Raw genomic sequence first — 11,805 nt, forward strand, 5'->3', positions numbered from 1 at the left:
ACTATTTGCTCAAAATAAATCAAAGAGCATAGAGGAGTATACAACAATAAACAATAGTCTCCCCACCTCTCTCCAGCCTCAGGTTCACTTTCCACAGTTGATGCTATGGAATGAATGTTTGTGTCCCCTCAAAATTCATATATTGAAACCGTAATCCCCAGTGTGATGGTATTTGGAGGTAGAGCACTTGGGGGCTAATTAGGTCATGAGGGTGGGGCTGTTAAGATGGGCTTAGTGCCCTTATAAGAAGAGACACAGGAGGAAAGAACTTTCTCTCCCTCTCCCCCTTCCTCTCTCTCTCCCCCTGGGGCCGCCTCCCTTTCCCCTCCCCCTCTCCCATGAGGATACAGTCCCCAATAAACCACAAAGAGTACTCTCAGCGGATACTAGATCTGCTGGCATCTTGTTCTTGGATTTCCCAACCTCCAGAAATGTGAGAAATAATTTCTGTTGTTTAAACCTCCCAATGCCATTGTATGATATTCTGTCATGACAGCCTGAACTAAGACAGTCAATATTAAAAAATATTTGTATTAGTTCTCATATTTGACACTCTTCTCCACTCCTTCCAATGCTAGATGTCTATCTTGTTTCCCCCCCACCCCCCGTTCTTCTATTGGTTATCTTTGTGACTGTAAATAATTTACTTCAACCTGTTTCTTGTGTCATCAACTTTCAGCATTATCTATTGACTCCCAGCTTTATAAAAAGAAAATCGTTCCCCATCCTTTTCTCTAGCTTTCCTCCTCCTGCCATGGCCCTCCTTTTGTCATTTTTACCTTCTACATTATCAAGTTTACCAATTTGTATTCTGTTCTGCTACCACAGTCAAGTCTTCTTGCAAGCCAAAAAAGCAACTTTTGTGTTATTAGGCGTGTGCAAATGCTGGCCCAAGTTATGTGCTTGAAATATTTTCACTTCTTTACTGAGCCAAATGATATAAACTCAGCACCGGTAGGAGGATTTCTTTTCTTACAGTTTAGAAATTTGTAAGAAAGTCAAATGGAGTTCTCTTTTCTTATAATTTAGAAATTTCTTAAAAACCATTATGTACTTGAGTTTGCCACATATTTAGATATATTTTTCTTGTGGAGTTTTATTTTTAAGTTTCTAAATGCCTCTCTCTCTCTCTCTCTCTTTCTCTCTCTGTTTTTTTCTCAAAGCACTGGCTTTGACAAATTCTATTCCATCATACCATCTGTCTTAGACCAGGTTGTTGTAACAGCATATCACACACTGGGTGGCTTAAACAACAAAAACTTATTTCTCACAGTTCTGGAGGCTGGAAGTCCAAGATCAGGGTGCCAGTGCCATTGGGTTCTGGTGAGGGCCCTCTTCCAGGTTGCAGATTGCAACTTCTTATTTTATCCTTAATGGTAGAGAGCAGAGAGAGAGGAAGCAAGCTCTCATGACTCTTATAAGGGCACTAATCCCATTCTCTACCCTCATGACCTTATCTAATCCTAATAACCTCCCCAAGACTCCAACTCTTAATACCATCATGCTGAGGGGTAGGATTTCAACATATGAATTTTGGAGGACACAAACATTCTGTCCATACACCATCTTTTCCATCAAGATCACCCTCGCAAAGACCTCCCTTTCGTCCAGAGAACTCCATCCTCCTACTTCTATAGGAATTGCTTTTTTCCTAGACCTGCTCTACAGCTATCGTTCTGGAAATACCAGGACTTTCCTTAACTGCTCTTTTGTATTGCATCTACTGTTTCCTGAATCCCATAACTTCTTGTTTCTTGGTTCTCTCCCTCATTTTGCAAAAAGAGATCAAGAAACTTCTTAAAAATAGTATAAAACATTTGAGATATGCATGTCTCAAAGTATCTCAGTTTTGTTAACACATTTGATAGTTTGCCTGGGTATAGTATTCAACTATAACCAGAACAGTGCAATTTTCAACTGGTTTTGTCCAACCCTGTCTTGATATATTCATGTTACCAACATCCCACAAAATATCTTAGGTACACCATCAGAGAGTGGATAATCCACCCATACGAATGAGTGCCCCATCAAACTGGACACTCAGTGGATGATGACCAGCTATTAACAAAAAGGGTGGAGTTTCTCACTAGAGACTGCAGCCAGTGTGGACAGCCCAGCACCAAATCAGTTTCCAGGCAACCAAGTGACATCTGTCATAAAAGCTTTCCCCATCCTGCCAATTCCTCTCTTAGAGTTTTCTTCATTCCTTTCTGAAGTGGTCCCTTTGCCTTTTTCTTCCCTTTCCTGGTCCATATTTTATCTAGGCTTTAGAGTGGAAAAACTAGCCCTTCAAGCATGCAGATGTATCTTTCCGTCTGGTCCTCTGTCCAAAGGCTTTTTCCTTTTAATTTTATAGTCTTTGTTGCTGCTTCCAAAGTGGGTGACTCATGCCTATCTGAGTAGAACTGAGTGGAAGAAAATGGACCCTAGGGGTTCACATGAGTAGGTAAAGAGGTTAAAGAAACACACAGGAAATATACAGATTCATAGTCCAAGACAGTCCACAACAGATTGGAAATTATTTGCTCTAAGACCTTTGAGAGCATAGCTCCATTGCTTTCCAGCACCCACTGTTACTAATAAGAAATCAGATGCTAGTTTGGCTTGTTTTGTGGCTGACTTCTTTTTACTTTCTGGAAGATTTGAAGATGTTCTCTTTATGCTTGGTGTTCTGAAATTTCATAGTAACATGTTTGGGAATAAGTATTTTTAAATTCTTGAATTAGGTATTTAATAGATCTTTTCAACTGGAAGATTTGTGACCACATGGCTTTAAAAGATTTTCATTATTTCTTTGCTAATTTCGTCTTCTTCATGGTCTCTGCTCTCTTGAAAGTTGATTTGTTGAATACTAGACTTGCTGAATTAGTCGTCTCAACTTTTTTTTTTTTTTTTTTTTTTTTGCAGTGTGCGGGCCTCTCACTGCTGTGGCCTCTCCCGCTGCGGAGCACAGGCTCTGGACACGCAGGCTCAGCGGCCATGGCTCACAGGCCCAGCCACTCCGCGGCATGTGGGATCTTCCTGGACTGGGGCCGAACCCGTGTCTCCTGCATCGGCAGGCGGACTCTCAACCACTGCGCCACCAGGGAAGTCCTCAACTTTTTTTTAAATTTTTTATCGTGGCAAAATATACAAAACATAAAGTTGTCTCAACTTTTATCTCCTTTTAAGATTTCTGTCTTTTTGTTCTAAGGTTTGAGCAATGTCCTTGACTTTTCCATTCTTCTATTACATTTTTTAAAATATTAGTAATTAATCATTTCTAATGGTTCATTCTGTTTTTTGATTGCTCCTTATTTATAGTATCTTCACCTTGGTTTAAGGATAGCTAATCTCTCTGAGGATTTTCATTAAAATTGCTTTGTTTCCTGAATTATTTCTGTTTTTCCAATTACTTATCTTGGTCTCACTTTCTTGTTGCTGGTTTTCTTCTTATGCCTGGTAATCCTAAGTTGTCTGTTCATACAGAAGAAGGAGAGACTGAGTAGCTAGTGTGGCTTTCTTCTGCCGTAATGTAAGAAGGACTCTTCAAGGTGACACTCTGCATGGGGTGACACTGAGCAGGCAGGGCTGGGGCTCACAGTCTTTGCTCTCAGGTGAGCAGGGTAGGGGCTGCCCATCAGGCTATGGATCCTCCTAAGCAGCTGAATGAAAAGGGTTTCACCCACAGACACCATCATCCACTCTAGAAACCATAGCTTCTGTCATTTAGTTCATGTGGAGCTAGACAGCTCAAATGGTTCAAGTTTGGAAATACAGTACAGATCTTCCTGGACTTATGAGGGGGTTACATCCTGATAAACCCATAGTAAGTGGAAACTATCAGAAGTCAAAAATGCATTTAATACCCCTAACCAACTAAATATCATAGCTTAGCGTAGCCTGAACATGCTCAAAGCACTTACATTAGCCTACAGTTGCACAAAATCATCTAACACAAAGCCTATTTTATAATAAAGTATTGAACATTTCATGTCATTTATTGAATAGTGTACTGAAATCGAAAAACTGAACAATTGTCTGGATAGAGTGGTTGTATCAGTTGTTTACCTTCATGACTGGGAGCTGTGTTCCTGCCCTCACCAGCATCATTAGAGAGTATCGCACTGCATATTGCTAGCCCAGGAAAAGATCACAATTCAAAATTCAAAGTATGGTTCCTACTGAATGTGTATTGCTTTCACGCCATTGTAAAGTAAAAAAATCCTAAATTGGGGACTGTCTTTGTAAACCAATGGAATTTTCCAGTATAGATGCTTTGTTTTAAATTAGTGAGTTTTAAACCATTTTTATTCTTTTAATTGGACTGAAGACAGTTTTAAAATTTTGAATATGAATTTACTTGCAATAGGAAATATTGCAGAACTAGAGTGTGTAGATGTATGAATGGTTTTAATGCCATAACTGATTTCTTTACAAAAGGACTCACCTGTGTATTGGACTACTACAGCTTTTCAAGTAGACATTTTCTTAGTAATTAAACTTAAATTCTGGAGTTCTTACCCCCTTTCACTTTTATTTGGATGTTGTTTCATGGTATATGCCTAGCTTTTTTATATCTCCAAATTAAAACATTACATATATATTTATACTATACATATATAGATATAGATATATACACACACACACACATTTATATGTGTATATATATATACTATCACCAATTAGTCAATGTAGACTTGGGTAGTTCCAATGGTTCTGCTTAAAAAAGAAATAAAACTCTGGTACCTCCAAATGAGAAAAGATTTCCCAGTCTCTCCACTTTTCCTTTCCTCCTCCTTCCTTCCTACATAGAAGTTTAATAACGGTTCAGAAAACGTCTATTCAATCAACTCTTTTTAACATCCATTACAGGAATCCTGAATCCTATCCAACATTATCTTGCTTCTACATTGCAAATTTAAGGCGCTAGTATCTTTGTGGCCTAAAATTGGTAACCTGTCCTTTTGCTTATCTGGGTTGCCTCAACTTAAGTCCTAGGTTTTAACTTTGGGTAGATCCCGGGGCATATCTCATCTTTTCCTTCCCGGGGTTACTCTGGAACCTGAAGAGTAGCCCCCACTAGCTCCATAGAGGAACCTGTTGTTGTCTCCTTCGGGATCAGCCTGGACCAGCACGACTCTCAATACAGCGAGTGAAGTTAAACAACCTCAGTCTCTTCCAGCAGAATCCTAAGACTCTCCTCGTTCAGGTGAGATCCCCAGTTTTCTGGAGATGGCAGAAGCCCAGGCTGGGATTCTGCATGCCTTCAGATTGCTGCAGAGCCCCACAAATGCCCCACGAAGGCCACTCCGGGAGTCTGCCGTCTCTCCAGGGTGGACGCTGAATGCTGAGCTCACACTTTCCATGCAGAAACCCTAACGGTGCCCCGGTAGCCAAGAGCTAGCGGCCTCTGCTTCAGCCCAGGAGACCCACAAGCTCGAAGTAGAGTTTAGGGTCCAAGGGCAGGGGAAGGTGATGCCTGGACCTCTCAAAGAGGCTCCCACCCCTTGATGCCCTCACCGCACACATCTCTTACGGAATCTACGCATTTGTCACCGGCAAAGCCCACTGGAGTCCCTGGGAAAAATAAAATGGAACCTAGGTGAGAAGGCCTAACCTCTTTTGGGCTTCGTGTAGTTTCACTTGCCTTAGGGGTCCGCGTGCAGAGGCCTTGCATCTAACAAGGATTAGAGTTCCCAACGCAGTACCGCAGCGCCTGACACCTCGACTCCCGCGGGCCGTGTGGAAAAGCGCTGCCTAGGACACTGCTATGCAACACGGGCGGCGCGCCCTGCGCAGAGACCTGCACGGCGCACTTCCGTCTGGAGCCTGTGAGCAACACGCATGCTCTAGACCCAGGAGAACTCCGCCCCCTCCCCACCCCCCAAATGAGATCCTATAAAGCAGCCCCACCCACGGCCTGTCCCAAACGGAGCTGGGTCTTCTACTGGCTGCAATGGCAGGGGGCAGCAGAAGGACCCTTGTAGGGGACAGGTTAGGGAGGGTCGGTAACAGGCTGCGTGGTCCTGTTTATCTGTTTTTTTGTTTTTTGGGGTTTTTTTACATTCTGTTTTGTTGCCCTGCCCTGATCCTTCCTTTCCGGATGGTAGTTTCATTCCAGGCTAAAGCTTTCAGAACTCGAGTCCCCAGCTCCTTTACCCTAGTAACCTAAAGAGGGCAACCGGCCTCTAGGGGTTATATTAAGTGCTTGTTCCCTCTTTCCTGCCGTTTACTAGAATTTACCCAAATACCAGTAAGTTAGGTGCAAAATCAGGTACCTTCATGCAATAGATGTTCAGTTCAACAAATATAAACATTTTAATAGAACAAATTGAGATAAATTCTCTAACTGGTCTCTGTGCTGTGCCTCCAAAGAGTGGCCCGGTGGACCTATGTCCCCATCTGCATGTCCCTGCTCAGCCTCTGCTTTACCCTCCTAACCCCCCAGCTGCCCCTAGCCCTTCCTCTCAGTCTAGGATACAAGCATTCACCTAATGGGTGACTGGTGATGGACACATGGTAACCAGGGGAGAAGACAGACAAGGACAAGAAGGAGGCTGGCAACTCTAAAGCAACCGACGATACCCCTGTAATGACGTTTGAAAGTGGCTCAGCCCAGCTCACGATCAGAACCACGCCAAGGAAGAGAGGGGTTGTGAATTTATTACTGTCTTCTCAAATACAAGCTGGGCTAGCTTGAAAATCTGAAGAAATGTAAGTGTACTCGGATATGTTGCCCACCTATTGGGAGTGTCAGAGAGGTTGCTCTTAAGAAATTGAAATAAGGTAGCTGGCACAGAGTTAAACTAGAAGATCAACACAGCACAGAATACAGAACCTGGAATATGCAAAGCCTTTCAAAAGACAATGCCTCCCCCACCCCCAGGCCCAGTCCACAGAGACAGTAACCTGACTGATGTTAAGCTGAATCAAAGAAATAATATGAAAATCAGGAACATGGTGATCAGCTTGGGAGCATAGGAAATTGAGTGACCAGGAACAGTTAGCAAGGGCCTCCAAAACATTGTCCAGGGCAGAGGGAATAATCCCCTCCCACTGGCCGGACCAATCACATCTTGTAGGTGGAAGCATCAGGCTATGTCAGCCTAATGCTTTTAAGCGCTGAAGAACTCTTTGTTCTGATTTCCTGCTCTCTAGGCGATCTCTGATTATTATCTGACTTCCTCTCTGGTTCTGCTTACAGAAATGAGTCTGTTATGAGGGGTTTTAGTATCCTATTCCTTATAACGTTATTTATTTTTTCTGATTGTAAATGAACAAAACAGCATTTTGACCACTATATTATTTGGCTTCCCCTGTGTTGACCAACCGGGGAAGAAAGGACTGGTTATACAATATATGTGTTCCTGTCCCTGTGAGAGGTACATCTCATTGTCAGTGAACGATCTGACATTCCGTTTGGGGGGATTCATGGATGTGAGTCTGCCCCTGAGGAGATGAATGTACTCCAGGAGCATTTGGGTTTCGGAGCCTGGAAGGGGGAAGGCCTGATTCTGGAATGAGGAGAGTTCCCTTGGTGAGGACATAGCCACTGGAGCCTTGTTTCCTGTGTGATAACATATGATAAACCCATATGCTTGTAGCTGCTGTCATTTTACCATTTTTAGGCAAAGATAAAATGTTCAATTCATAATGTAAGATACAGCGCTGACTGTGCATGGCATGCCCAACATTAACATCTGGTTTCTAGTGTGGCATTGTTTCCCCTCATATTCATCCTTTTAAAATTTCTCCTTCACTCAGTGTAAAAATAAACAATGTTTTAAAATTTCAACTTAATTAAAATCCTGGTGCAGATGCATTTATAATTAGGCCTACCGATTAAGAAGGGAAAGGAGAAAGGCAAATGAATTATTTCAACCCTAAACGCACCCTCTCCTATTCCCCTACAAGCCAGAGGCAAGATGAGATTTGTGCCAAGAGATGAGAAGAATTTCCATCCTGTTTGGATTATGCTGAGATGATTTTGGAAGATGCGTAAGAGAAGAAAACAGAGAGACAGGAAAGCACAATTCCCTATTTACTTCTTTTTTGGATACACGTTTATAAACCCTCAGCACCATGCCCCAAGAAGGCAGGATTTCCAATCTGAAGCAAGCAGAAGCAGTAGCTTTTAAAATAGAACAGCGGGATTGCCTGGGAGGGCATCCTAGCTAGCGATAATGGCTGCCGTTTCCATGGCAATTGCAAGCACAAGTCAGATTCACCTGCAGCACCGTCGTCTCTGCTCCTTTTGTTCAGGGCAAACTACCGTTTAGCAGCAGACTGCACTGTTAGCAAGACAGACATTTAAGTGAATCGGATGCCACCTTTCTGTGTACAGATCCTTTGTCCTCTACTGAATCTGCAGCTCCTGTTCACATAGTAACAGGAGGGGGCTTAAAAAAATACTGTTCTGAAAATGTTTGTAGTCTCACCTGGGCCAAATTTTTCTAAGAGTTTGTCTTTAATTCTCAAGTCCAATGATTCCCAAACCCTACCATTTCTCAGAATCCCCTAAATCTGCAAAATGCAAATTCCCAGGTGCCACCGCCCAGAAAATCTGATTTAGTAAGTCTGACATGGGGCCCAGGACTCTGAATTCTTAATAGGTTCCCTAGCTGATTCAGATACAGATGGTCCCAACTCCACTTCTAAGAAGCCCTATTTCGGATATCTGAGGATACCGTTCCCTTCATGGAAAATCATGAGTTGAATCTCAGGGGGTTTTCTCCACAAGGAATCTATTTTGAATGTATTCAGGCCACGTGGCTTTAGTCAGGCAGCAAAGTGGCTTTAGGGTAGTCCTGGGCTTTACACCATTTGCCTTGGGGGCTTGGTTCATTACAACTCGGTGGCAGGGCTCCCTCAGAGGGTACCCTATGCCTGCTGTTTCCATCCAGACAAGAGACAAGGTGCACTCTTCTGCAGCACCTGGCCAGCCAGCTTCAGAGAACAGGCAGGGGGAACTGTTATTTGCAAGTTCAAGGCAAAGAGATGAAGTTCTAATCGCGTTCCGCCCTCCTCATAACAGTCAGTGTGGGCTTCATCTTTAGGAAGGCCACAGCTTCACAGCTTTACGAAGGGAGAAAGTGTCCCTTTGATTTCCCGTCCTTGCCGATGCTAGGTCCCCACACCTTGGAGAAGTCTTCCTGGAGCAACCTCTTCCTTTATCCTTCTAGTTTTCTAGCCTCCAGGCTTTAGATGTGCTGAGACAGTCTCTCCCCACTGCTTTCTTTCAGTATCTAGGTTGCCCTACATCCTTCTTTGAACCATATTCTGTTTGTTAAATAGATAAAGGATCTCCACAAGCACCCGCCTCCAGGGACAGCCTCGGAAAAGAGTCTGGCATCGCTGGGCAGCCTTTCTGCAGAGCCGGCACTGAAGGTAGACAGGAGTCACAGGCAGTGGCTCAGGTTGAAATTCAGACCATCCCAAGTGAAACTTTGCAGGGAGATGCTTCCCTTGCCCCAAGCCCGCAGTCCTCAGTTTCAGAAATAACTTCATGTGCACGTGCCGAAGCACTGCAGGTGGTACTGTTGCTTTTATTCAAATGCAGTTTCTCTTTGAAGGAGAACAAAGTAGATGTGAATAAAAGTCCTGTTTTGGGAAAGGAGAAGTAAGGGATGCTCTGATAGAAGTGATGCAATGATAGATGCATCGATGCACTGATAGATTTTTGGAATGTGAGAACTCTTTCCTAAGGCTTTATCCTCAATGACTTAACTTTTCTTACAGCAGGAGGAGCCCAAATCACAGAGAGGACCTGGCGACCGCTTTGTCACTGACACTTTGTGGCTTTTCTCGTTTTCAGAAAATGGGAACAGCAGGACTGGTTTCCAATGCAATGGAAATTCAAAATAAAATGTCACGTAGGCAGTTGTTGACAACTACTTTATTTTTTAATCTACTAACTTTTGTGAACTAGAACCTCCCTTGCCAATAAGTGCAGGGCCAGCTTTGTAGACAAGTCACAGCTGAGGTCAGAGCACAGGGGTGCTGGGCCATTATCCTTGTCAAGGGAACTCCGTGGAGTTCTACTAAGAAGGCGACGGTAGCAGGAAGCAGTAAGATGTGGTGGTTAAGCCTGCAAAGCTTTGACACCAGGCTGCCTGAGTACTAATCCATACTCCCCACATACTCAACAGACTCCTTGTCTGTAAACTGGGAATCGTAAGAGCTACATCCTGTGATTATGGTGAGAGGCAGACAAGGGGATACATGTTAAGTCTCTAGCAGAGGGTGGGCACTTTGCCAAGTTTGCTATCCTGAATGTGGAGAATCAAATGTGTGCCTTTGATATCACTTCATGGAATGCTTGAATGTATTTGGAAGATCGGGAGACAGAGCTATCACCACTTAGACTGGAAGAGTTAGCTCTCTGGTTGCCATCTCTGTCTGTGGGATGGGGCCTGCAATTAGCCACCATGAATCCCTTAATCAAGCAAATAGGAGAGAGCATGTCAATAGCCTTGGACTTGGCTCTGATCATTCCTGTTTCCGGTGGCCCAGGACTCCTCTTGTATCCACACCCAACTTTCATTATCAGATTCTCTTTAGCAGATCTTGTGCCTCATCCCTTTAATATCCAAAAGTCCTATTTCTTCTCAAGGTCTGCTCACTGCGTCTGAGGTAAAAAGAGGGGACGCTATGCCTCAGTGGAGCCGTTTCCTCCTGTGCAGCTGAATGAGGTGGAGAGCTTTGAGTAGACAAGGACAAATCCAGCTCTCCCTGATGCTTCAGCTCTTCATCTCTCTCCCTCTGCCTCAGGTTGCTTGAGTGCTGTCCTGCATGCTCAGTGCAACACGGTGGTGAGGAAGACAGGTACAGTCCCCGTCCTCGTGGAGCTTACAATCTAGAGGGAGAATGATCACAAACAGGTAAAGGACAAATAAATAATTTCATGTTGTTGAAAATAGTCCCATGAAACATACAATTACCTTCTGGCTCTAGAATTGCTCCTCATACTTTCTGGACTACAGAATAAATATGGGCTATTTTAAAATAGAACATTATCATTTCCTTATAGATAATCTATTTTTATTTCTCTAATTACCATGTAAATTACCATCTCTAAGACTTTGAGCTACACAACGAATATGAAAGATTTAATAAACTCTCAACAGTTGAAAAAAGCTTAAAATATGTATCACAACAGAAAAGGAAAGTTATATTATCCAATAACAGATATACATTATTTAGCATAGGCAATCATTAAAGATACAGATGAAACTGTAATTTTTTTTTTTTTTTTCTTGCGGTACACGGGCCTCTCACCGTTGTGGCCTCTCCCGTTGCGGAGCACAGGCTCCTGAGGTGCAGGCTCAGCGGCCATGGCTCACGGGCCCAGCCGCTCCGCGGCATGTGGGATCTTCCCAGACCGGGGCATGAACCCGCGTCCCCTGCATCGGCAGGCGGACTCTCAACCACCGCGCCACCAGGGAATCCCTGCAACTGTAATTTTAACCTTTTAAGTGGACAAGTGGAATCATTGTGTGATTGTCAACATCAGTTGCTACACTATTCAGCAGCAGCAAGGATAAAGTATTTTATCTCATTGCTAATGTTTATATTATTGCAGAAAAATGCTAAACATGATAATATTACAATTATTACTAAAGAAAAGAATTATTGCAACAAAAGATGAATATCTATTTAAATTAATATGTATATTAATTGTAAAATGTAGAGATATGGGGTAATTTTTAAATTATTATAAGACTAAAATATTCCATTAATATGTTTTAGTTAAAAATAATAATTCAGGGCTTCCCTGGTGGCGCAGTGGTTGGGAGTCCGCCTGCCGATGCGGGGGACACGGGT

At 43.1% G+C, this 11,805-nt stretch overlaps 1 protein-coding gene across 1 annotated transcript in view; it reads right to left on the reverse strand.

Annotated features, from left to right (window-relative positions):
* The window catches only part of PRKAR2B (protein kinase cAMP-dependent type II regulatory subunit beta), a 182,225-nt gene extending 176,452 nt beyond the window's left edge, over positions 1-5,773 (reverse strand). The window contains exon 1 of the mRNA XM_079930912.1: positions 5,630-5,773. The gene's annotated coding sequence lies outside the window, so the exon portion shown is untranslated. The remainder of the gene's footprint in view (positions 1-5,629) is intronic.
* Positions 5,774-11,805: the final 6,032 nt, after the last annotated feature.

Source organism: Stenella coeruleoalba, assembly GCF_951394435.1.
Source record: "Stenella coeruleoalba genome assembly, chromosome: 9".
Classification (NCBI taxonomy): Eukaryota; Metazoa; Chordata; class Mammalia; order Artiodactyla; family Delphinidae; genus Stenella; species Stenella coeruleoalba.